This window comes from Eleutherodactylus coqui, chromosome 3 (assembly GCF_035609145.1).
Source record: "Eleutherodactylus coqui strain aEleCoq1 chromosome 3, aEleCoq1.hap1, whole genome shotgun sequence".
NCBI classification, from domain to species: domain Eukaryota; kingdom Metazoa; phylum Chordata; class Amphibia; order Anura; family Eleutherodactylidae; genus Eleutherodactylus; species Eleutherodactylus coqui.
In genome coordinates this window covers 13,181,580-13,207,099 of record NC_089839.1, presented here as the reverse complement: position 1 = coordinate 13,207,099, position 25,520 = coordinate 13,181,580, and the positions used below count along the sequence as shown (strand labels likewise).

General features: G+C 45.3%; 1 protein-coding gene across 1 annotated transcript in view; it reads left to right on the top strand.

Annotated features, from left to right (window-relative positions):
- The window catches only part of STUM (stum, mechanosensory transduction mediator homolog), a 65,260-nt gene that overhangs the window by 6,386 nt on the left and 33,354 nt on the right, over positions 1–25,520 (top strand). The gene's annotated exons all lie outside the window — the stretch shown is intronic.

The window sequence follows — 25,520 nt, the reverse complement described above, 5'->3', positions numbered from 1 at the left end:
GTAAGGGCTTCAGTAGATGACCGTGTTTTGTCACGTTTAGGGGACATGAAAATCCCGCCCGCAAGACTTGACGAAAAAAAGTCATTGACTGCAATGGTTTCATTCTCACTAGCGTGATTCTGCGCATGCACCGGTCTGAAGAAGCCCTAATACACATACTCTGATGTTACTTATACAATGTATAAGTGATATGAGACAAAGGCCGCCTGCAGACGGCCGGGTCGTATCCGGCTGCGAGAATTCTCGCAGAGGGACCCGACCCGAGCGTCTGCAGAGAGCAGCGCGTCACTCACCTGCTCCCGTGGCCCCGGCTCTTTCATGTGCCCTGCATAGAAATAGAGCATGCCGCGGTTTGTTTGCCGCATGAGATTTCGCGCAGCCATATCGCGTCTGTCTGCCTAGGATTGCGTTTGTTAACGCACTCCTATGGCAGCGTCCAGGGGCGGAAATTCTGCGGGAAATCCCGCCGTGGAATTTCCGCCCGTCAGCAGGCGGCCTAACACAGACATACTGTGACATCACTGATATGATGTCACACTGGATCTTGAGTTCATGAATAAAACTTTAATCATCTGGAACAGATTTAGAAAGTTGACTGCGAATGCAGAAGATGAAGGGTTAAATAGTTTCACGCTTTCACAACACATTAATAATAACATCCTGTATTTATATAACGCCTCCATATCCCTCGGTGTAACCTCTGACGAACACGGCTATTATATGAAGCGTTTACTGATGAGCTTACAATCTAATGGGCGGACGGACTTGACTTTTGATTCCTGGCCGCGCCGCGGACATTTCTGGCTCAGTACATGTGACACGGGTTCAGCGGCGGAGTGTTTACTTATTGATGCTGAACATGTAATCAGCCGTGATTATCTGAGCGGAGGGGAAGGTGTCGGTGCTGTGTGTAGGGCATTAATATATAAGCCGTGGATCCGGCGCACGCAGCGGGATGTGGCGGCGTCTTCTGTAGATATCTACCTCTGCCTATAAATGGGATTATTGCTGCACAGGTGGGGTCTATAGAGGTTGGGCTGTAAGAGCCGCATCCTTATGTGACCCCCGGGCAAACTTCATGGGGGAAATTAGGTCTCTGCTGCTTCCTATGGAGGGAACTATGCTTATTTATAAAGACACAGATGCTGCAGAACCTCCTAATCACTATCTTATGAAGTCGTTTTTTGCTATTTTCACTGTAAGACATGTTAACAAAACCATTTATTTAAAGGGCTTTCCCCCATCTTAGTCATTTAAGGCATAGTCACAGCATGTGCCACATATGTCCGACAGATAGGGGGAGCCACACCTGTGCGGAGAATGGTATTCTTTCAAATGAGGCATCTACTGGCTCTTTCCATTCACATCTATGGGAGTTATGGAACTAGCTGAGCAAGTTTTTGGATCTTCACCTATCGCTCTCCCTGATGGGGAGCATATAAAGAGGTTGTGTTCATGAGACTCTGCATGGGCAAACGTAAAGTGGTTTCTAGCCATTCCCCTCCAAGCAGTTCAGGAGGAAATAGAGTAAAATGAAAAAAATATTTCGGTGGCCACTAGAGGGAGCTCACTACATACTGATTTAGTATTGAGTTCAATGGTGGCTGTATAAATCCTTATAGAATGTGCTCCCCCTAGTGGTGACTGCAAGCAGACAGAATTTTATCATTTACCCGGATGGCAGTGTTAAGGGAGACAGGGGATTTATAATACAAAGCCCATACAATTAAATTAAAGGTACAGATTCCTGCCCTACACCACCAATTATTAACCCCTTCACCATCCCAGGCCATATAATAGTAAAATATATAATAATATTGTATAATATTAAGTATTAACTACTAAGTCACACTAGTCTTCCAGCGATATTAAACTACCATATATAATGGAAATTAGTATTAACCCCTTTATCGCTCTGGACCACCAGAGATGATAGAAATGAACCACCAAACCACTCTAGGACTCCAGGGATATTACAGGGGTGGTACCAGAATTGACTTTTATCACTTATCCAAAGGACAGCTGATAAAACTCTGATCATTGGGGGGCTCACCCCTGAGCCCCCCCACCAATCCTGAGAATAAAGGTCCCCTCTTCTCCCCACTGCTGGCTTGTTGTGTCCCCGACAGTGACGTGGACATTGAATGGAGTGATGGTTCGAGCATGTGCTGTGCCCCCCCATTCATCGTCAGTGGGGCTGACAACGGGAGCCAAGCCCTTGTACTCTGCTGTTTCCGCCAGTCCCGTAAATGAAGCGCTGCGACCACCTATTTATTTAATCTCCTCTTCTCCTGAGCATCACGCTCTGCGGTAGTAGATTAGTAAGGGCTGGTAGGGCATGCTGAGACTTGTGGTTCCATGAATGTAGACTCTCATCAGCGTCGTTCCTCAACAACCGATGAGCCGCCGGTCGCCTTCTGCAGTGTTCCTGGCTGAGCAGATTGCATGTTGGTGGAGAATGCTAAAAATGACTTTTCGGAGTTGGCAGAAGGATCAGCGAGCCGACAATGGCAGAGAAGGAGCTCTTTACTAGGTGCGAGCTCTGAGCGGCGGCTTTTATATGGTCGTGTACACTTGTACGGATGCGGGGTGCAGAGAAGAGCAGGATATTGGGGCACATTTACACGGACCGGTCTAAGTAAAGCCTGCGCTCATCTACCAGCGACCAATGAATTAGGACATAGGTCTTCTGGTATGAACCAGTTTCTGGTGTAGATTATAGTAAAAGTAATAGTAAGTGACGGGATGTTCAGCCTTTTGAAAAAGTGCGCTGCATACATAGCATGCGCCAAAACTGTGACTTTTGGAAACCCTGATTCAGCATTCAGCCTTTTATAAATGCATCCAAATTTGTATTTAAAGTGCATGGTGAGCCATTTACATCAGGCCGTTCTTACCTTATAGACTCTGCTGAATAATGCCATAAGATGGTTTTATATGAGTTCACCACTAGGGGGAGCTTAGGATCATTGTAAGAACTGTACATAGTGAGCTCCCCCTAGTGTTGGCTACAGGTAGCTAGAAAGTTATCATTTACCTTTTTATATCTGTGTAGTGAATTTGGAGCTATGAATCAGTAAAACTAATCAGCTTAGTGAAAGTGAATATGACCACCATTATTCCTCCAAGGGAGCTTTCATCCAGCTTTCCCAGAGATCTGAATGACAAATCTTCCCAGAATGCAATGATGCATCGCCTGCACCAATATCCCTACAAAACTGCAAATTGGTCTGATACATTTGTTGGATATAAGGATTTATGGACAAACACAAAACAGCCCATTTATTAGTGCCCCCACCCCTTCATTAGAGTTCCCTGTATGGAAATTCTCCCCGTGACCCCGGAGTGCGGCATAAAGTCACGTGACAAGTTTTCCGTGAATCTATTTCAGTGTGAATCCACATTAGATGAGAAAATCCAGCGATCGGAGCGACTTCCAGCGAGGCCGGGTCATCGATGCTAGACTAGCCGGGACCAGGATTTCACTACGAACAGCATGAGGGCTTTCTCAAATAACGGTGGGGAGAGTATACAGAGAATGGCGCGATCGAGGAAAACATCCAGCAAAAGGGGGTCCTATGGACGGAAACAACTGAAAGGGGTCGGAGGAGGATGTCAGGAATCGTTCTGACCAACAGGCTGCACAGTCAGCTGAATACAATGCTGGAGCTCCAACTAACGTGTCCGAACGCACAACTCGCCGTTCCTCCGCACAAATGGGCTATAACAGCGGATGACCAGTTCCAGCGCCATTGTGTCTAAGAGAAACGGGAATACGAAGCGGGCAAAAGAGCGCAAGTCAGAATTTGGTGCAAGCAGCACGAATCGATGACCCTTTCTTGCTCCCCCGATACCCCCTTTAATTATAGGTACTATAGCCCCCCTTTAACTAGCCCTGGTTCCTCCATAAACGGCCGCCTCAGCTGTGAGTGTTTAGGTGTCACATAAAATAAACTTTTCTTGTATCGCCTCCAACCGCAGGCGCCGTCAGCAGAGCCCGCACCCCTCCGGTCACATTAGAGTCTCCTGGTTTACACTTTGCAGGTCGCTGTCAGCCGCTGTAAATCTCCATCCAGATTGTTTGCAACGAGGGAGCGCAGCCGGTCACTTCCAGAGGAGACTGCGAAATTTATAGCAGCCAGAAGTGGCAACGTAATCGGTTTGGACGGATTTGTAAAGTTCTTATTTATTCATTGTTTATAGGATTTTCTCCGTGAAGGAACATTTCCTGCGTGCGGCAAAAGATCTGAAGAAATAGCATTGTGGTGATGAGTTCATCAGAGTACAAAAAACGGGGGAAAAAGCCTCATATGTGATAAAGTAATAATAATGATAATAATGAAAAAACCCAAACAATATGTAAAGGGCGTCTTTAAAGGGTTAAAATGTTGCTATGGCAATGGACTGTGAAATGTGTCAAAAATCGGGTCAAAATTATTGCATGTGCAACAAATTGTACTAAATTGTGGGGCAGCAGGACTGAGCATGCTCAAGGGGTGCTTGTTCATTGGCTGAGGCAGTGACATAAAAGGACAATTTCTGCAGTGTAAGGGGGTGAGTGCGGAGGGTGCCTTAACGTAAGCTGGAGGTGCTGCTGGCGTCAAGGAGCGCTGGGACTCAAGGGAGGAACAGGAGGCAGCTGACCAAGAGAATGGGATGTGTGAGGATAGCCTGGAGCCACGGGAGTTCTGCATCGGTAACTAGAGAGGGGTTGGAAAACTTGCTATGCCTGCTGCGTAGAACCTAAAGGGGAGAGAGCAGGCGTGTTACACCCCAAACTTCATGGGGACATTGGGACTGCTATAGAGGCACAGGAGAACTCTGGTAGAGTCACACTTCTGACCCTGACGAATCTGGGTTAGTAATAGATACAATTCCCATTGGACAAACTGTAAGTGAGGCCAGCCTCGAACCAAATAGGTGTGCACACTATTAGTGATCAACAAGCCTGTAGCATAGAAAAGCGCTGTGCTGAAGGGACTAATAATAATAATCTTTATTTGTATAGCGCCAACTTTTTCCGCAGCGCTTTCGAGGCAGATAGGGAGCACAAACAATATGAAATTGACAGAATAAATGAACTATTTAACAAACTTCTAGTAGTCGCCCTGCCCTCAAGCTCAACCATACCCTCCCGATGGACAGTCCCAGGCCTTACAATCACATAGGCCGCCTGCAGGTGTTCTAGATACCACACATGGTGCCCATTGGTGTCAATACACTTCATTTTATCACCTCCTTTCTATCCATCCTATCAGCATTGTGTGGAGCATTCTGCCATCCCAATGTGTACATCTACATCAGCGTCAGGCTCCTCCTGGGTCTTTGCTGACGTTGGCATCTTCATTGAGGAGCGACTGCTGGAAGCAACAGCAGGTGTGAGCCTACCACACGTCTTCAAGGTGTGCAGTTCATGGAGATCCAGAAACAGGGGGAAAGGGACTTGGGAGTGGCGGTATGTCCCATTATCATAGCGCCAAAGTTGAAAGGTAGAGGTGGTGGTATGGGGGCAGATTCTTCTAAAGTGACCCTTAGTAATCCCAAGACTGGCATACCAAAATGCCCCATGTGAATGCAGTGGCAGTGCGCATGTGTGATCAGCAATCCACTTCTTTGCGACAGTAGGGCATTGCCGATTTTTGCCTATTCCATAGAAGAAAGTAGAGCAGTGGTCACGCTTGAGGACTTCTGCTCGACTCACATGAGGCATTCAGGTGTACTAGACCCAGGATCGTTGGGTTTCTCAGAGCAGTCGGACCCCCAACTGTGGCTACTAGAGGGCAGATGGTGGTTATGTAGAGGGGTAACATGACATAACATACCCTCTGTAAGAAGAATTTTATTGCCATAAATATTGTTTTCGTTGGTCTGTGTAGTTTAGGTGGGGTCAAAGCCTGACCTCTGGCGATCTAAAATGCTTGTATCTCACACTTGTATCGCCTTAATGTGTTATATTAACAGGTTGTTTAATTGCAATCGGGTCGCAGTATAAGGGGCTCAGATGATGTTTCCTTGGATGATATAAGGGCGACCTCTACTGGCTGTTGTACATTACTGCAGTTTGTATATTTCCCTGTGGAGTATAGCATGCTACCCTCAACAGATATCCAAAGACACATCATCTATGCTATGGTATCAAAAATGCTGGAGATACGTAAGTGAGGTGGGTCCTCGGAAAAAAAAAGATGTGTGCGCAAGGATAGCAACTACAGCGCAGGCCTGCTAGTTAAAATATGCGTGTTCTTGAAAATGTCAGAGGAACATGTATTCATCCCCCAGTTGCAGATTTTGGACAACAGTTGTGTTACTTACAGACTGTCTGCGGGCGACCGCCCCTGCCGGGTTGGAGTGTTTAGTGGGACTGCCACGTGTTTTATAATTGAGATGTACTGCTGAGTTTTGTGATTTCTAAAATAAGTTTTAGTTAGTGAGGTTATCCAACGGTTCTGTAATAACTTCATACTGCTTGTCTATTCATGGAAGCTTCTAATGCCAAGCTATTCCCCAAGATGACACCGCCCTACACCATACTTCGGTATCCGAGGCTGGTACCAAGCTTGGGGAAGCAACAAATCCTCACCAAGAGCGACTGCGTTGCTGAAGACTGAACCTGGTTTCAGATTTGAAAGCTATCGTGGACTCTGTCCTCACTGACTGCGCTTCACTAAGTGAGACCTATGGCCCACGTGTTGGCCACTATCAATGTAGCAGGACACAATAATTGGCCTAAGTGGCCATTCAATCGACGTTTCCTGCAATCGGTGAAGCCTTTTTGTGACTCAACTCTCTTTCCTTTGTAGGACTTTTTGTTCACATTTTTTAGTAAAGTTTGTGAGCAGCATGGCGATGCCAACGTTTGGTTGTTGTTGGAGGCCATTGGCCGCTATTTTACAGCACTGCGAATGGGCCTTCTACACACAGTATGGCGTAGATTCACTGCCGTGCTGGAGACTACCCCAACTACCCCCAGCATCGAAAGAAGCACATCTCCTCCATTGGTAGCTCCAATAGCTACAAAACTTCAGGTTGTCTTCAGCCTCCGAAATCAGGGGCCCCTTCAGTAATGATGGCACTGCAACTTCTTTGGGGTCTGACAGGCTACTATGGGGCCCTATTTATTCTATGGAGTGCAAATTCTGTGGGGACACTGACTTCTTCGGACCAATGTGACTAGTACAGTGACAATTATTACTCATCCCTCCCAACTGTCCTAGATTCTGTCGGGCAGTTCTGGATTTGCAAATAAGGAAGATGGAGCAATACCTCTGCAGCGCCACCTATTGGATGGCAGCATTCCTTCCTGCAGAGGTATTGTTTCATCTTCCTTATTTGCATAAATTACCCAGCGGAGCATGCATGGCCGTATAAGTCTCCTCACTCACCTCTCAGGTGTCTTCTCACACCCTTTCTGGGTGCTCTTCTTGGGAAGAGATGTTTCCACACACTTTTTGGGTGCTCTCCTTAAGAAGACATGACACCCCTCCTGACCCAGTTCTGGATTTGGGACGCTGTTCCGCAGTCCTGTGTGGCAGGAGGCATGTCCTGTTTCCCTACTCACCCTAAAAATGAAAAGCAGCTATCCTCTCCTGCATCTCTTTTCTCGCTCCCAGCCGCTGCAGTCCCTGCCACTGGTCCCCAGCCTGTTTCCAAGGAGGAACGATGTAGGTGCGCATCGCTGTTTTCCATTTTGTCAGCTACAAAAGGCCATTTTTTAATTAAATGGAGCCAAGTGGGGCATCATTATTAAATGGGGTGTTATGACTAAACAGGGCCATGAGGGGGCATCATTATTAAATGGGGAAATTTTTATTAAACAAGGTATGTGAGTCATTATTAATAAATGGGGCCATGAGGGGGCATTGTTATAAAATGGGGTGTTATTACTAAACAGGATCATGAGGGGCGTAGTTATTAAACCATAGACATGAGGGGCAATAGGGCATTATTAAATAGAGCATCATTAATAAATGGGCCTATGAAAGGCATTATTATGGCACAGAAGGGCACTATTATGGAAAATACCAGCAGAATATGGAAAGCAAAACATTTGCATACTATTTGCATATATATTGGTAAACCTAGGCTTTGATCATGCGTATATAGGAACATTTTGAAGCATCCCATTTTTTATGTGGCTTGGCAGCAGCTACCTGGTATTGGGTGTTGTAGTTTACTAAGCGTTAGTATGTCCGATCCCAGTGGCAGATTAAGGGGACCCAAGGCTCTGGGCTGTTCATACAGTTTGGGGCCCCCTCACATACACAACGCGTCATGCTATTCCCATAAGAATCATAAGGTGCTCGGAGTGACTTGATACAACAGTCCATATACCATGCAGGAGTATATAGGGAAAAAAACGGAAGGATAGGCCCTGTCTTACTAAGGCCTCCTTCACACGGCCGTATGCGTTTTTACGTTTGCCCCCGCACGCCATATAATCGCATGAATACAGATTTGCCGCAGTCGAGTCTTGATCATTTTTCACGTATTTCAAGCCATTCACACAGTCTGTATATAAGCCAAAAAATAGGCTGAAGCAAGGAAAACCACCGATCATCAGAAATCCTCGGAATGACCAATAATGGATAATTAGGGCGAGCGTCTTCTTTTTCCTCTGTTGTCCGCAAGGTAGTTCCCTCCCCCTCCTTTTTTTCCAGCTTCCATAGAAGTCTATGGGCGCTTGCTGCGTATTCCGGCAAAAGATAGGGCAAGACCGAGCTTTTCATCATTTTGATGCAGATCCACACCAGAATCCGCCATGTGCGAACGCATCCAGAAAGGTATTTTCCCACACGGTGAATTTGCCGCTCGCTTTCTGCAGCAAATCTCCCACTTGTGTGAAATACCCTTTCGAATAGTCAACCGCCACTTACTAACCGTGAGCGTATATTTGTGTGCTGTCCGTGTATTTCACTACGCTCTCCCGCGCTGCGGAGGAAGGATTACTGCTGTATCTTGTGGGGATGGGTGGGACAGAGTGGGCGCCGTGATAGTAGCGCAGCACTGCAACCTCGATAGTGCTGCATACACAGAGGCATTGAGCTGTGCGGCCATGCGGATTATTAGGGGCAGATTGGATGTCCGCAGCGGGCCCCTGGGGCACAGGGTGGCCATCCCTAATAATCATCCATTGTCCAATCCTCTTCCATGTCAGCAGAATTATGCTTTACCCATAGTGCAACTGTGCTCACCATCAACGTCTAGTATACCGACAGTGAGGCCGGCCCTAATGAAACGCAGAGATCAGAATGACATATGGATGTAATGTGTGCCGGGGAGACGGGTGCTGAGCGTTGAGATGTTCTAATGAGCAGCGGAACGGGAATCAATGTGACTCGGATTGTGTCTGATGCTTATTAGCCTTGTCGTGTCTCTGGAGGTGTCACAACCCCTGGATTCATTCCACATATCTGACGGCCTGGAGTAAAGCCGCTGTGATAGTCTGCAGAGAGGGAGTGCATCATTCTGCTTAATGGACGTCATTCAGTAATCTATGGCAGACGTGTGATTATACATCATATCTAGTAGGCAGGTCTCCTAACTGTCCTGGATCCAGGGGGACAGTCATGGATTTGGGGTCTGCCCCACCATCCTTGGAGGCAAGAATCTTATCCTGTAGGGGCAACCAGGAGAGGAGTAGAAGAAATGACAATTTTGGAGAAAGTGTGGTGATGGACAAAATTAGAAATGGGCCCCCAAATGCTGAAATACTGCATGAACGTCACCGTCACATCACATTCAAGATATTCATGAGGCAGCGCAGAGCTCCAGGGCTTCCACGGGTGCAGCCGGGGTCCGACCAAAACGTATTAATTTACATTTCTAGTTATCTAATACAGAGACTAAATATTATCACCGTACACTGATCAACAAATTTAGACAAAAGTCATGTTATTGAAATAAAATTAGTAATTTCTTATCAATTTTTACGTACTCAACACCAAGATGAAAAATGCTAAATCGGCTCTATTTTTTTGTAATCTGCAATAATTGTTTTCATCATTAAATGCTCGCCAGTAGTAATAGCTGATGGCTAATACCTGTAGCAAGTCATAGACTACGTCTTAGATTTATTGGCCTGTCTCTTGTCCAGCTGTTCGGAAGCATCTCTGTGAAGGGTCCGGCAGTAGTCGTCCATCATGGTAGTGGAGTGTCCAGCAGTAGTCGGGCAGCATGGTAGTGGAGTGTCCAGCAGTAGTCGGGTAGTACGGTAGTGGAGTGTCCAGCAGTAGTCGGGCAGTATGATAGTGGAGTGCCTGGCAGTAGTCGGCCAGCATTGTAGTGGAGTGTCCAGCAGTAGTCGGGCAGTATGGTAGTGGAATGTCCAGCAGTAGTCGACCAGCATGGTAGTGGAGTGTCCGGCAGTAGTCGGCCAGCATGGTAGTGGAGTGTCCGTCAGTAGTCGGCCAGCATGGTAGTGGAGTGTCCAGCAGTAGTCGGCCAGCATGGTAGTGGAGTGTCCGGCAGTAGTCGGCCAGCATGGTAGTGGAGTGTTCAGCAGTAGTCGGCCAGCATAGTAGTGGAGTGTCTGGCAGTAGTCGGCCAGCATGGTAGTGGAGTGTCTGGCAGTAGTCGGCCAGCATGGTAGTGGAGTGTCCAGCAGTAGTCGGCCAGCATGGTAGTGGAGTGTCCAGCAATAGTCGGCCAGCATGGTAGTTGAGTGTCTGGCAGTAGTCGGCCAGCATGGTAGGGGAGTGTCCGTCAGTAGTCAGCCAGCATGGTGGTGGAGTGTCCAGCAGTAGTCGGCCAGCATGGTGGTGGAGTGTCCAGCAGTAGTCGGCCAGCATGGTAGTGGAGTGTCCGGCAGTAGTCGGCCAGCATGGTAGTGGAGTGTCCAGCAATAGTCGGCCAGCATGGTAGTGGAGTGTCTGGCAGTAGTCGGCCAGCATGGTAGGGGAGTGTCCGTCAGTAGTCAGCCAGCATGGTGGTGGAGTGTCCAGCAGTAGTCGGCCAGCATGGTAGTGGAGTGTCCAGCAGTAGTCGGCCAGCATGGTAGTGGAGTGTCCGGCAGTAGTCGGCCAGCATGGTAGTGGAGTGTTCAGCAGTAGTCGGCCAGCATAGTAGTGGAGTGTCTGGCAGTAGTCGGCCAGCATGGTAGTGGAGTGTCCAGCAGTAGTCGGCCAGCATGGTGGTGGAGTGTCCAGCAGTAGTCGGCCAGCATGGTAGTGAAGTGTCCGGCAGTAGTCGGCCAGCATGGTGGTGGAGTGTCCAGCAGTAGTCGGCCAGCATGGTGGTGGAGTGTCCAGCAGTAGTCGGCCAGCATGGTGGTGGAGTGTCCGGCAGTAGTCGGCCAGCATGGTAGTGGAGTGTCCGGCAGTAGTCGGCCAGCATGGTGGTGGAGTGTCCAGCAGTAGTCGGCCAGCATGGTGGTGGAGTGTCTGGCAGTAGTCTGTTTTCATCATTAAATGCTCGCCAGTAGTAATAGCTGATGGCTAATACCTGTAGCAAGTCATAGACTACGTCTTAGATTTATTGGCCTGTCTCTTGTCCAGCTGTTCGGAAGCATCTCTGTGAAGGGTCCGGCAGTAGTCGTCCATCATGGTAGTGGAGTGTCCAGCAGTAGTCGGGCAGCATGGTAGTGGAGTGTCCAGCAGTAGTCGGGTAGTACGGTAGTGGAGTGTCCAGCAGTAGTCGGGCAGTATGATAGTGGAGTGCCTGGCAGTAGTCGGCCAGCATTGTAGTGGAGTGTCCAGCAGTAGTCGGGCAGTATGGTAGTGGAATGTCCAGCAGTAGTCGACCAGCATGGTAGTGGAGTGTCCGGCAGTAGTCGGCCAGCATGGTAGTGGAGTGTCCGTCAGTAGTCGGCCAGCATGGTAGTGGAGTGTCCAGCAGTAGTCGGCCAGCATGGTAGTGGAGTGTCCGGCAGTAGTCGGCCAGCATGGTAGTGGAGTGTTCAGCAGTAGTCGGCCAGCATAGTAGTGGAGTGTCTGGCAGTAGTCGGCCAGCATGGTGGTGGAGTGTCTGGCAGTAGTCGGCCAGCATGGTAGTGGAGTGTCCAGCAGTAGTCGGCCAGCATGGTAGTGGAGTGTCCAGCAATAGTCGGCCAGCATGGTAGTTGAGTGTCTGGCAGTAGTCGGCCAGCATGGTAGGGGAGTGTCCGTCAGTAGTCAGCCAGCATGGTGGTGGAGTGTCCAGCAGTAGTCGGCCAGCATGGTGGTGGAGTGTCCAGCAGTAGTCGGCCAGCATGGTAGTGGAGTGTCCGGCAGTAGTCGGCCAGCATGGTAGTGGAGTGTCCAGCAATAGTCGGCCAGCATGGTAGTGGAGTGTCTGGCAGTAGTCGGCCAGCATGGTAGGGGAGTGTCCGTCAGTAGTCAGCCAGCATGGTGGTGGAGTGTCCAGCAGTAGTCGGCCAGCATGGTAGTGGAGTGTCCAGCAGTAGTCGGCCAGCATGGTAGTGGAGTGTCCGGCAGTAGTCGGCCAGCATGGTAGTGGAGTGTTCAGCAGTAGTCGGCCAGCATAGTAGTGGAGTGTCTGGCAGTAGTCGGCCAGCATGGTAGTGGAGTGTCCAGCAGTAGTCGGCCAGCATGGTGGTGGAGTGTCCAGCAGTAGTCGGCCAGCATGGTAGTGAAGTGTCCGGCAGTAGTCGGCCAGCATGGTGGTGGAGTGTCCAGCAGTAGTCGGCCAGCATGGTGGTGGAGTGTCCAGCAGTAGTCGGCCAGCATGGTGGTGGAGTGTCCGGCAGTAGTCGGCCAGCATGGTAGTGGAGTGTCCGGCAGTAGTCGGCCAGCATGGTGGTGGAGTGTCCAGCAGTAGTCGGCCAGCATGGTGGTGGAGTGTCTGGCAGTAGTCTGTTTTCATCATTAAATGCTCGCCAGTAGTAATAGCTGATGGCTAATACCTGTAGCAAGTCATAGACTACGTCTTAGATTTATTGGCCTGTCTCTTGTCCAGCTGTTCGGAAGCATCTCTGTGAAGGGTCCGGCAGTAGTCGTCCATCATGGTAGTGGAGTGTCCAGCAGTAGTCGGGCAGCATGGTAGTGGAGTGTCCAGCAGTAGTCGGGTAGTACGGTAGTGGAGTGTCCAGCAGTAGTCGGGCAGTATGATAGTGGAGTGCCTGGCAGTAGTCGGCCAGCATTGTAGTGGAGTGTCCAGCAGTAGTCGGGCAGTATGGTAGTGGAATGTCCAGCAGTAGTCGACCAGCATGGTAGTGGAGTGTCCGGCAGTAGTCGGCCAGCATGGTAGTGGAGTGTCCGTCAGTAGTCGGCCAGCATGGTAGTGGAGTGTCCAGCAGTAGTCGGCCAGCATGGTAGTGGAGTGTCCGGCAGTAGTCGGCCAGCATGGTAGTGGAGTGTTCAGCAGTAGTCGGCCAGCATAGTAGTGGAGTGTCTGGCAGTAGTCGGCCAGCATGGTAGTGGAGTGTCTGGCAGTAGTCGGCCAGCATGGTAGTGGAGTGTCCAGCAGTAGTCGGCCAGCATGGTAGTGGAGTGTCCAGCAATAGTCGGCCAGCATGGTAGTTGAGTGTCTGGCAGTAGTCGGCCAGCATGGTAGGGGAGTGTCCGTCAGTAGTCAGCCAGCATGGTGGTGGAGTGTCCAGCAGTAGTCGGCCAGCATGGTGGTGGAGTGTCCAGCAGTAGTCGGCCAGCATGGTAGTGGAGTGTCCGGCAGTAGTCGGCCAGCATGGTAGTGGAGTGTCCAGCAATAGTCGGCCAGCATGGTAGTGGAGTGTCTGGCAGTAGTCGGCCAGCATGGTAGGGGAGTGTCCGTCAGTAGTCAGCCAGCATGGTGGTGGAGTGTCCAGCAGTAGTCGGCCAGCATGGTAGTGGAGTGTCCAGCAGTAGTCGGCCAGCATGGTAGTGGAGTGTCCGGCAGTAGTCGGCCAGCATGGTAGTGGAGTGTTCAGCAGTAGTCGGCCAGCATAGTAGTGGAGTGTCTGGCAGTAGTCGGCCAGCATGGTAGTGGAGTGTCCAGCAGTAGTCGGCCAGCATGGTGGTGGAGTGTCCAGCAGTAGTCGGCCAGCATGGTAGTGAAGTGTCCGGCAGTAGTCGGCCAGCATGGTGGTGGAGTGTCCAGCAGTAGTCGGCCAGCATGGTGGTGGAGTGTCCAGCAGTAGTCGGCCAGCATGGTGGTGGAGTGTCCGGCAGTAGTCGGCCAGCATGGTAGTGGAGTGTCCGGCAGTAGTCGGCCAGCATGGTGGTGGAGTGTCCAGCAGTAGTCGGCCAGCATGGTGGTGGAGTGTCTGGCAGTAGTCGGCCAGCATGGTATTGGAGTGTCCAGCAGTAGTCGGCCAGCATGATAGTGGAGTGTCTGGCAGTAGTCTGCCAGCATGGTAGTGGAGTGTCCAGCAGTAGTCGGCCAGCATAGTAGTGGAGTGTCCGGCAGTAGTCGGCCAGCATGGTGGTGGAGTGTCCAGCAGTAGTCGGCCAGCATGGTAGTGGAGTGTCCGGCAGTAGTCGGCCAGCATGGTAGTGGAGTGTCCAGCAATAGTCGGCCAGCATGGTAGTGGAGTGTCTGGCAGTAGTCGGCCAGCATGGTAGGGGAGTGGCCGTCAGTAGTCAGCCAGCATGGTGGTGGAGTGTCCAGCAGTAGTCGGCCAGCATGGTAGTGGAGTGTCCAGCAGTAGTCGGCCAGCATGGTAGTGGAGTGTCCGGCAGTAGTCGGCCAGCATGGTATTGGAGTGTCCAGCAGTAGTCGGCCAGCATGATAGTGGAGTGTCTGGCAGTAGTCTGCCAGCATGGTAGTGGAGTGTCCAGCAGTAGTCGGCCAGCATAGTAGTGGAGTGTCTGGCAGTAGTCGGCCAGCATGGTAGTGGAGTGTCCGGCAGTAGTCGGCCAGCATGGTGGTGGAGTGTCTGGCAGTAGTCAGCCAGCTTGGTGGTGGAACATGCTCCCTGGTATCTTTGTTCCATTGTTGCAATATCTTGATGAAATGTTCGCCATATTTATCATTAACCACAGTTGTCTGGAAAGAGATCCAGATGGGAATAAAGGAAGTGGATCTTTAGAGACATATGGCAGCCAAATTTCTGATACTGCATCAGCGTGTCTTGTATCAGTTCCTTGTAGTTTTCTGCCCTAACGTTTCCCAGAAAGTTTGTAGACACTAGGTGGAGAGCATTCCATGCTTGTTTCACATCACCCTGCAGCAAGTTGTTGAACCAGTCATGTATGAAGAGCTCTCGAATCTGAGGACCCACAAAAACTGCCTCTTTAATCTTTGCCTCAAGGGAATTTTCCATGAAGTTATCAGAAAGCTGTTGAAGTCCGCTCCATCGCTTACAGAAAGTTCTTCATCAAACCTAGTTTGATGTGAATGGGTGTAGAAGGATTTTGAGAGCCTCGACCAGAGCTGGGTGCTGGATATTCTTCTCTCCAACTGCTACATTTTGTCTGTGAGTCCGTTCCTTCCACAAGTAGTGCAGTTTTCTTGCTCGGCTCTCCCACTCACATAAGAAACACATGGATTTTGTATATCCCTGCTGCAGTCCCATTAAGAGGGCAACTACCTTCAAATCACCACAGAGGTGCCAGCTGTACTTATACTCAATGGAATTCAGTAGCTGCTTTAAGTTATCGTACGTCTCTTTCACGTGGACAGCATGCGCTACTGGAACAGATGGAAGACGGTTTCCATTGTGCAAAAACACAGCCTTAAGACTCAGTTTCAAGAGTCTACAAATAGTCTCCATTCTTCTGGGTCATGAGTGATTTCTAAAGCATTCATGAGGCTCTCAATATCGGAACAGAATATCTTCTTTCAAACTGCTGGTGCCGCTTTCGATATGAAGTAACTGTGATATCTTCTTCTAGAAGATTCCATTGTTTGAGTCTTGAACCTAGCCATTCTGCCTTGTTCTTGGATAAGTCCAAATCTCGAACCAGGTCATTTAGTTCTTCCTGTGTTATTCTGTGGGGGGTTGATCATGCACCACAGTGAAAATCTGGATCACTGCATGCTGATGGACCAGGAGAAGAACAGGTCGGCCCACCCTCGTCCTCATCAGCTGAATCAAAAGAATAGTCTGCTGGAGGTTCTGGAATAGGAAGTCCCTCACCATGTGGAATTAGACTCAATGTAGATGGAAGGTTGGGGTGGAGTATTCTCGGCTTCTATTGCTTCGTTATCCCGCCGGAAGCAGGAGGAACCAAGCAGAAGTCACAGTCTGTGGTTGCTTGGCTCTCTCCACACCATGGGGACTGCAAACAGCACTGATGGTCTTTTGCCATTCGACCACTGTGAAAGCTCTGTTGTACATGTAGCCCAGCATATATGCAGGACCCAAGGCTTGTTTTGGTCGCCAATTCTGCTTCCGAAGTAAAGATGAGATGCCTTCTTCACTTGAGAAGTGATACTTTTCTTCTGGTTGGCAAATATCACTTCCCCACAAATATATCAAAAATTGTCCCCGGTGTTAACGCACGTCCGAGGCATTAGTGTTCTGTATGGTAACTAAATGGATAAAATAATAACAGTTTTGTGTAACAGAAGCCTAAACTGCATCCAACGAAGTCTGAAATAATATAATGCTCAGCCTTTCGGATTGGGCTTTCTATAGTACACTAGTGATTAGCCGTTGATACGTATATTGGTACTGTGGGAGTTACCAGGGTGTACTGGTTATGTTGGGGTTAGGTGTGAGGTGATGAGCTCAGAGGCAGGGACTGATCACATGATGGTGACATCACAGGTCCTGTACGCACACAGCTGCTGTCCGGCTCAAACTGTAAGTGTAAGGCTGTTGTGACAGTCCTATGGGATACATTTACACGGTGAAATATATGAAATATCTTCCTAACGAGAGCCAATAAAAAATGTCATGGTCATATTCGTGTTCAGCGCACCAAGATACTACATATTAGGACCTTTTTAAGTCCATAACAATTTCAGCTTTGACCAGTGTTATATATTACCTCCATACTGTTTTTGACCAAAACGCACTGTATAATGACCGATATCACCAGTATTCCTATATGGTGAGTATTAGGGCTTAAACAGACGCACGTGTTTGCTCACACGTTAAATACTCACGCCCGCAAAATGTGATGAATTGATTTCATTTGGTTTGTTTTCATGGCGTATATCCTGTGCCCTATCCTATTGCATGTTACACAAAAAGCTGCTATAGAAGTCTATGGCAGGTTAAAAAAAGTCAAAAAGTAAGCAGGGGTATGCGGGGGCGTTATTACTAGCGGGGAATATGGAGGCATTATTACTGGGGGGCATACGGGGGCGTTATTACTGGGGGGCATACGAAGGCTGTTATTATTAAGCAGGGGCATGCGGGGGCGTTACCATGTTTTCCCAAAAATAAGGCACTGTCTTATATTAAATTTTGCCCCAAAAGAGGCACAGTGTCCCTATTTTGGTGGGCTTATACTCACCTGGCCCGCGGTGTCTGGGTCCTTCACGCTGGTCTCTGGCACTCCAGCAGGCTGCAGTGTAATCCTCAGCGTTGACACAGCACTCTCTTTCTGGTGACCAGGCTTTGCATACCCCACCTCCAGCAAGCGAGTGCTGTGATTGGATCATGAACGCTATTCCTCAACCAATCAGAGCTGGCGCTCGATGAACCAATTGCAGCCATTCAGTAATGTAGGGGTAGGGCTTATTATCAGGGTAGGGATTTTTTGGGGGGAAACACGGTAGTAGTAGGGGGGCATATGGAGGCATTATCACTTGGGGGCATGCAGGGGCATCATTATTGAGGTGAGGAATGCGAGGGGCATTATTATTGAGAAGAGGTATGTGGATGCACTATTACTGTGAGGTGCCACGGGGCGCAGCTTGGCATAAAACAGGTGCGGCAAGCTACACCCACCAGATTAATCCCTCTATTCATCGTTGAGAAGTCGGGGGTGTTTACTAAGTTACGATCTTTCTGTCTTTATCTGGTTTATGGTAATCCATATCTGAGATTCACTTAGTAAAATAGGGCAAATCATTAAGCCAGTGGTGTGCGCCAAATGCTTTATGCGTTTTAGGCTATTTCTACACCTCCCTAGAGACATATTATAAAAAAGTGTGAAGTTGTCATAAAACACATGAACTGTATACAAAATATTGATGCAAGAACATGAAAAGTGGAGTGCGTCACATGAAATATAGTTTGCCAGATGCATCATATCCCTATTTATATATTCAGCGGTGCGTCCAGAATCCTCATTGGCATAGAGCTGTCACTGCGCTCCTTCTCATCATGTGCCTCTATGGCATTTCATGATCTCATATGGCTTGGCAGCAGCTGCCTGACACTGGCTGCTAAAGTTCATCTTTTCATCCAGCAGCAAGTATTGTGAAACTTACTTTATCATCAAGTCGCCTGCAAAACCCTCCATATTACAGTAAACTTCATTTGGGGCTCCTGCACACAGGCAAAAAAATGCAGGACTTGCTCTATTTTTGCGCACATAGGCTCCATACGAGTCTCCAAATGCGTACCCCATCCGCACGAAATCGTGCGCGTAACCACGATTTCACGGTGTCATGTGATAACACCGGGGACTAATTAGGCTGCTGAGTCCGTTCAATCGCAAAAATGCACAGTAAACTGCCTGGGCACGCGTGCGAAAGCCCAGAATTGCGCCCCATTCATCTTCTCGCGAGTGTATATACGCATACGCTCGTGTGCAGGAACCCTTATGTGAGCCAAAATACAAACAGCGACAAATGAGGCGACTTTTCCTTCCGTAATTGCAAAAACACTTTAAGAATATTGACACAACAAATTAATTAATTGACTGGTAATTAGGAGAGATCGCACTCCCTGGCAGACACCGGATGTCTGGGATGATGAGTTGGACAACGGAGCGACAACATGTGGGGGCAAATTAAAGTGCTGCCAAACAGAAGTCTATGTGTCTGACCTGATGGGGGATCGGAGGATGGAATTATGAGCAAAGGCTTCTTTAAGAGGAGCCGTACTTAATGAAGTGATGGTGGACCATATGGCCTTGGCCTCTTTAGTAATCACGGCTCTGTGACATTAGGTGGGGGCTCTTTCAGGAGTGCTTGGGTATGCAGAATAATTGGGCACAAGCGCCGTGGCTTATAAATGAGTTTTCGTTACGTTTGGTGATGGGTTTCACATCACCGCAGCTCCTGCCCTGATATATTGCCGCTCTCAGATGGGTGACATGTTATTGCTGGAGTTCAGTCTGTCCATTTGTTATACAGGTTGGGATAAATGGTCGCATTCTCCTTGCTGAGTGCTGGAATCTCGCCCTCCTGGCTGGGCACCTGCTGGAAATGGGCAGTTCTTAGTGTGGGTGAATGGAGATGTCTCTTGGCTTGGCATTCGCTGGAAAGTTGGCTTCCTACAAAACAATCTGTCACACTGAAAGTGGCTCACGACGCAATCTATTCCTGGTGAGATCCTGCTGATATGGCGAGCGGACAGCTCCTTGTACTGCCTTCTATCTGTCTTGGGCAGCCTATTTTTCCTTGGCTGAGAATCCGCACACAGATGGCTTAAAGGGCAATTCCAGAAATTACTAATATTAACTCCAGCAGAGCAGGAAACAGAAAAAACAGTTTAGGCAATAGGTTTTACAATTTACTTTTACACATCCTTCCCTTCAGGCTTCAAAATGCACAGATTTCATATCTTATTTACTCTGCCGGAAGCTTTCTCTAAAGGACATAGTACCACTTGCTGAGTAATAAGCTATGTATTAGCTGCCAACAGAAGAGTTGACAATATAAGTATTGCAATACTGCCCCATATGTACAAGCATATAACTACTATAATACTGCCCCCTATGTACAAGCATGTAACTACTATAATACTGCCCCCTATGTACAAGCATATAACTACTATAATACTGCCCCATATGTACAAGCATATAACTACCATAATACTGCCCCATATGTACAAGCATATAACTACTATAATACTGCACCCTATGTACAAGAATATAACTACTATAATACTGCACCCTATGTACAAGAATATAACTACTATAATACTGCCCCCTATGTACAAGCATATAACTACTATAATACTGCCCCCTATGTACAAGCATATAACTACTATAATACTGCACCCTATGTACAAGAATATAACTACTATAATACTGCCCCCTATGTACAAGCATATAACTACTATAATACTGCCCCATATGTACAAGCATATAACTACCATAATACTGCCCCATATGTACAAGCATATAACTACTATAATACTGCACCCTATGTACAAGAATATAACTACTATAATACTGCCCCCTATGTACAAGCATATAACTACTATAATACTGCACCCTATGTACAAGAATATAACTACTATAATACTGCCCCATATGTACAAGCATATAACTACTATAATACTGCACCCTATGTACAAGAATATAACTACTATAATACTGCCCCCTATGTACAAGCATATAACTACTATAATACTGCCCCCTATGTACAAGCATATAACTACCATAATACTGCCCCCTATGTACAAGCATATAACTACTATAATACTGCCCCCCATTGTACAAGCATATAACTACCATAATACTGCACCCCATGTACAAGCATATAACTACTATAATACTGCCCCCTATGTACAAGAATATCACTACTATAATACTGCCCCCTATGTACAAGAATATCACTACTATAATACTGCCCCTATGTACAAGAATATAACTACTATAATACTGCCCCCTATGTACAAGCATATAACTACTATAATACTGCACCCTATGTACAAGAATATAACTAATATAATACTGCCCCATATGTACAAGCATATATCTACTATAATACTGCACCCTATGTACAAGAATATAACTACTATAATACTGCCCCCTATGTACAAGCATATAACTACTATAATACTGCCCCCTATGTACAAGCATATGACTACCATAATACTGCCCCCTATGTACAAGCATATAACTACTATAATACTGCCCCCTATGTACAAGCATATAACTACCATAATACTGCACCCTATGTACAAGCATATAACTACTATAATACTGCCCCCTATGTACAAGAATATCACTACTATAATACTGCCCCCTATGTACAAGAATATCACTACTATAATACTGCCCCCTATGTACAAGAATATCACTACTATAATACTGCCCCCTATGTACAAGAATATAACTACTATAATACTGCCCCCTATGTACAAGCATATAACTTATATAATACTGCACCCTATGTACAAGAATATAACTACTATAATACTGCCCCCCTATGTACAAGCATATATCTAATATAATACTGCCCCCTATGAACAAGAATATAACTACTATAATACTGCCCCCTATGTACAAGAATATAACTACTATAATACTGCCCCCTATGTACAAGCATATAACTACTATAATACTGCCCCCTATGTACAAGCATATAACTACCATAATACTGCACCCTATGTACAAGCATATAACTACTATAATACTGCCCCCTATGTAAAAGAATATAACTTCTAAAATACTGCCCCCTATGTACAAGAATATCACTACTATAATACTGCCCCCTATGTACAAGAATATCACTACTATAATACTGCCCCCTATGTACAAGAATATCACTACTATAATACTGCCCCCTATGTACAAGAATATAACTACTATAATACTGCCCCCTATGTACAAGAATATAACTACTATAATACTGCCCCTATGTACAAGAATATCACTACTATAATACTGCCCCCTATGTACAAGAATATAACTGCTATAATACTACCCCCTATGTACAAGCATATAACTACTATAATACTGTCCTCTATGTACAAGCATATAACTACTATAATACTGCCCCCCATGTACAAGAATATAACTACTATAATACTGCCCCCTATGTACAAGAATATAACTACTATAATACTGCTCCCTATGTACAAGAATATAACTACTATAATACTGCCCCCTATGTACAAGAATATAACTACTATAATACTGCCCCCTATGTACAAGAATATAACTACTATAATACTTCCCCCTATGTACAAGCATATCACTACTATAATACTGCACTCTATATACAAGCATATAACTACCATAATACTGCCCCCTATGTACAAGAATATAACTACTATAATACTGCCCCCCTATGTACAAGAATATAACTACTATAATACTGCCCCCTATGTACAAGAATATAGCTACTATAATACTGCCCCCTATGTACAAGAATATAACAACTATAATACTGCGCTCTATGTGCAAGAATATAACTACTATAATACTGCTACCTATGTACAAGAATATAACTACTATAATACTGTCCCCTATGTACAAGAATATAACTACTATAATACTGCCCCTATGTACAAGAATAAAACTACTATAATACTGCTCCTATGTACAAGGATATAACTACTATAATACTGCCCCCTATGTACAAGAATATAACTACTATAATACTGCCCCCTATGTACAAGAATATAACTACTATAATACTGCCCCCTATGTACAAGAATATAACTACTATAATACTGCCCCGTATGTGCAAGAATATAACTACTATAATACTGCCCCCTATGTACAAGAATATAACTACTATAATACTGCCTCCTATGTACAAGAATATAACTACTATAATACTGCCCCTTATGTACAAGAATATAACTACTATAATACTGCCTCCTATGTACAAGAATATAACTACTATAATACTGCTCCCCATGTACAAGAATATAACTACTGTAATACTGCCCCCTATGTACAAGAATATAACTACTGTAATACTGCCCACTATGCACAAGAATATAACTACTATAATACTGCCCCTATATACAAGAATATAACTACTATAATACTGCCCCTTATGTACAAGAATATAACTACTATAATACTGCCCCTATATACAAGAATATAACTACTATAATACTGCCCCCTATGTAGCAGAATATAACTACTATAATACTGCCCCTTACGTACAAGAATATAACTACTATAATACTGCCCCTTATGTACAAGAATATAACTACTATAATACTGACCCCTATATACAAGAATATAACTACTATAATACTGCCCCTTATGTACAAGAATATAACTACTATAATACTGCTCCCCATGTACAAGAATATAACTACTATAATACTGCCCCCTATGTACAAGAATATAACTACTATAATACTGCCTCCTATGTACAAGAATATAACTATTATAATACTACTCCTATGTACAAGAATATAACTGCTATAATACTGCCCCTATGTACAAAAATATAAAAACTATAATACTGCCCATATATACAAGAATATAACTACTATAATACTGCCCCCTATGTAGCAGAATATAACTACTATAATACTGCCCCTTATGTACAAGAATATAACTACTATAATACTGCCCCCTATATACAAGAATATAACTACTATAATACTGCCCCTTATGTACAAGAATATAACTACTATAATACTGCTCCCCATGTACAAGAATATAACTACTATAATACTGCCCCATATGTACAAGAATATAACTACTATAATACTGCCTCCTATGTACAAGAATATAACTGCTATAATACTGCCCCTATGTACAAGAATATAACCACTATAATACTGCCCCCTATGTACAAGAATATAACTACTATAATACTGCCCCCTATGTACAAGAATATAACTACTATAATACTGCCCCCTATGTACAAGAATATAACTACTATAATACTGCCCCTTTGTACAAAAATAAACCTACTATTATACTGCCCCCTATGTACAAGATAATGACTACTATAATACTGCACTCTATGTGCAAGAATATAACTACTATAATACTGCCCCTATGTACAAGAATATAACTACTATTATACTGCCCCTTTGTACAAGAATATAACTACTATAATATTGCCCCCTATGTACAAGCATATAACTACCATAATACTGCCCCCTATGTACAAGAATATAACTACTATAATGCTGCCCCCCATGTACAAGCATATAACAACTATAATACTGCACCCTATATACAAGCATATGACTACCATACTACTGCCCCCTATGTACAAGAATATAACCACTATAATACTGCCCCCTATGTACAAGAATATAACTACTATAATACTGCCCCCTATGTACAAGAATATAACTACTATAATACTGCCCCCTATGTACAAGAATATAACTACTATAATACTGCCCCCTATGTACAAGAATATAACAACTATAATACTGCACTCTATGTGCAAGAATATAACTACTGTAATACTGCTACCTATGTACAAGAATATGACTACTATAATACTGTCCCCTATGAACAAGAATAAAACTACTATAATACTGCTCCTATGTACAAGGATATAACTACTATAATACTGCCCCCTATGTACAAGAATATAACTACTATAATACTGCCCCCTATGTACAAGAATATAACTACTATAATACTGCCCCCTATGTACAAGAATATAACTACTATAATACTGCCCCGTATGTGCAAGAATATAACGACTATAATACTGCCCCCTATGTACAAGAATATCACTACTATAATACTGCCTCCTATGTACAAGAATATAACTACTATAATACTGCCCCCTATGTACAAGAATATAACTACTATAATACTGCCACCTATGTACAAGAATATAACTACTATAATACTGCACCCTATGTGCAAGAATATAACTACTATAATACTGCCCCTATGTACAAGAATATAACTACTATTATACTGCCCCTATGTACAAGAATATAACTACTATAATACTGCCCCCTATGTACAAGAATATAACTGCTATAATACTGCCCCCTATGTACAAGCATATAACTACTATAATACTGTCCTCTATGTACAAGCATATAATTACTATGATACTGCTCCTATGTACAAGCATATCATTACCATAATACTGCACTCTATACACAAGCGTATAACTACCATAATACTGCCCCCTATGTACAAGAATATAACTACTATAAAACTGCCCCCTATGTACAAGCATATAACTACTATAACACTGCTACCTATGTACAAGCATATAACTACTATAAAACTGCAAGCTATATGGAAGCATATAACTACCATAATACTGCCCCCTATGTACAAGAATATAACTACTATAATACTGCCCCCTATGTACAAGTATATAACTACTATAATACTGCCCTCCATGTACAAGAATATAACTACTATAATACTGCCCCCTATGTAGAAGAATATAACTACTATAATACTGCCCCCTATGTACAAGAATATAACTACTATAATACTGCCCGCTATGTGCAAGAATATAACTACTATAATACTGCTACCTATGTACAAGAATATAACTACTATAATACTTTCACCTATGTACAAGAATATAACTACTATAATACTGCCCCTATGTACAAGAATATCACTACTATAATACTGCCCCCTATGTACAAGAATATAACTGCTATAATACTACCCCCTATGTACAAGCATATAACTACTATAATACTGTCCTCTATGTACAAGCATATAACTACTATAATACTGTCCCCTATGTACAAGAATATAACTACTATAATACTGCCCCCTATGTACAAGAATATAACTACTATATTACGGCCCCCTATGTACAAGCATATCACTACTATAATACTGCACTCTATATACAAGCATATAACTACCATAATACTGACCCCTATGTACAAG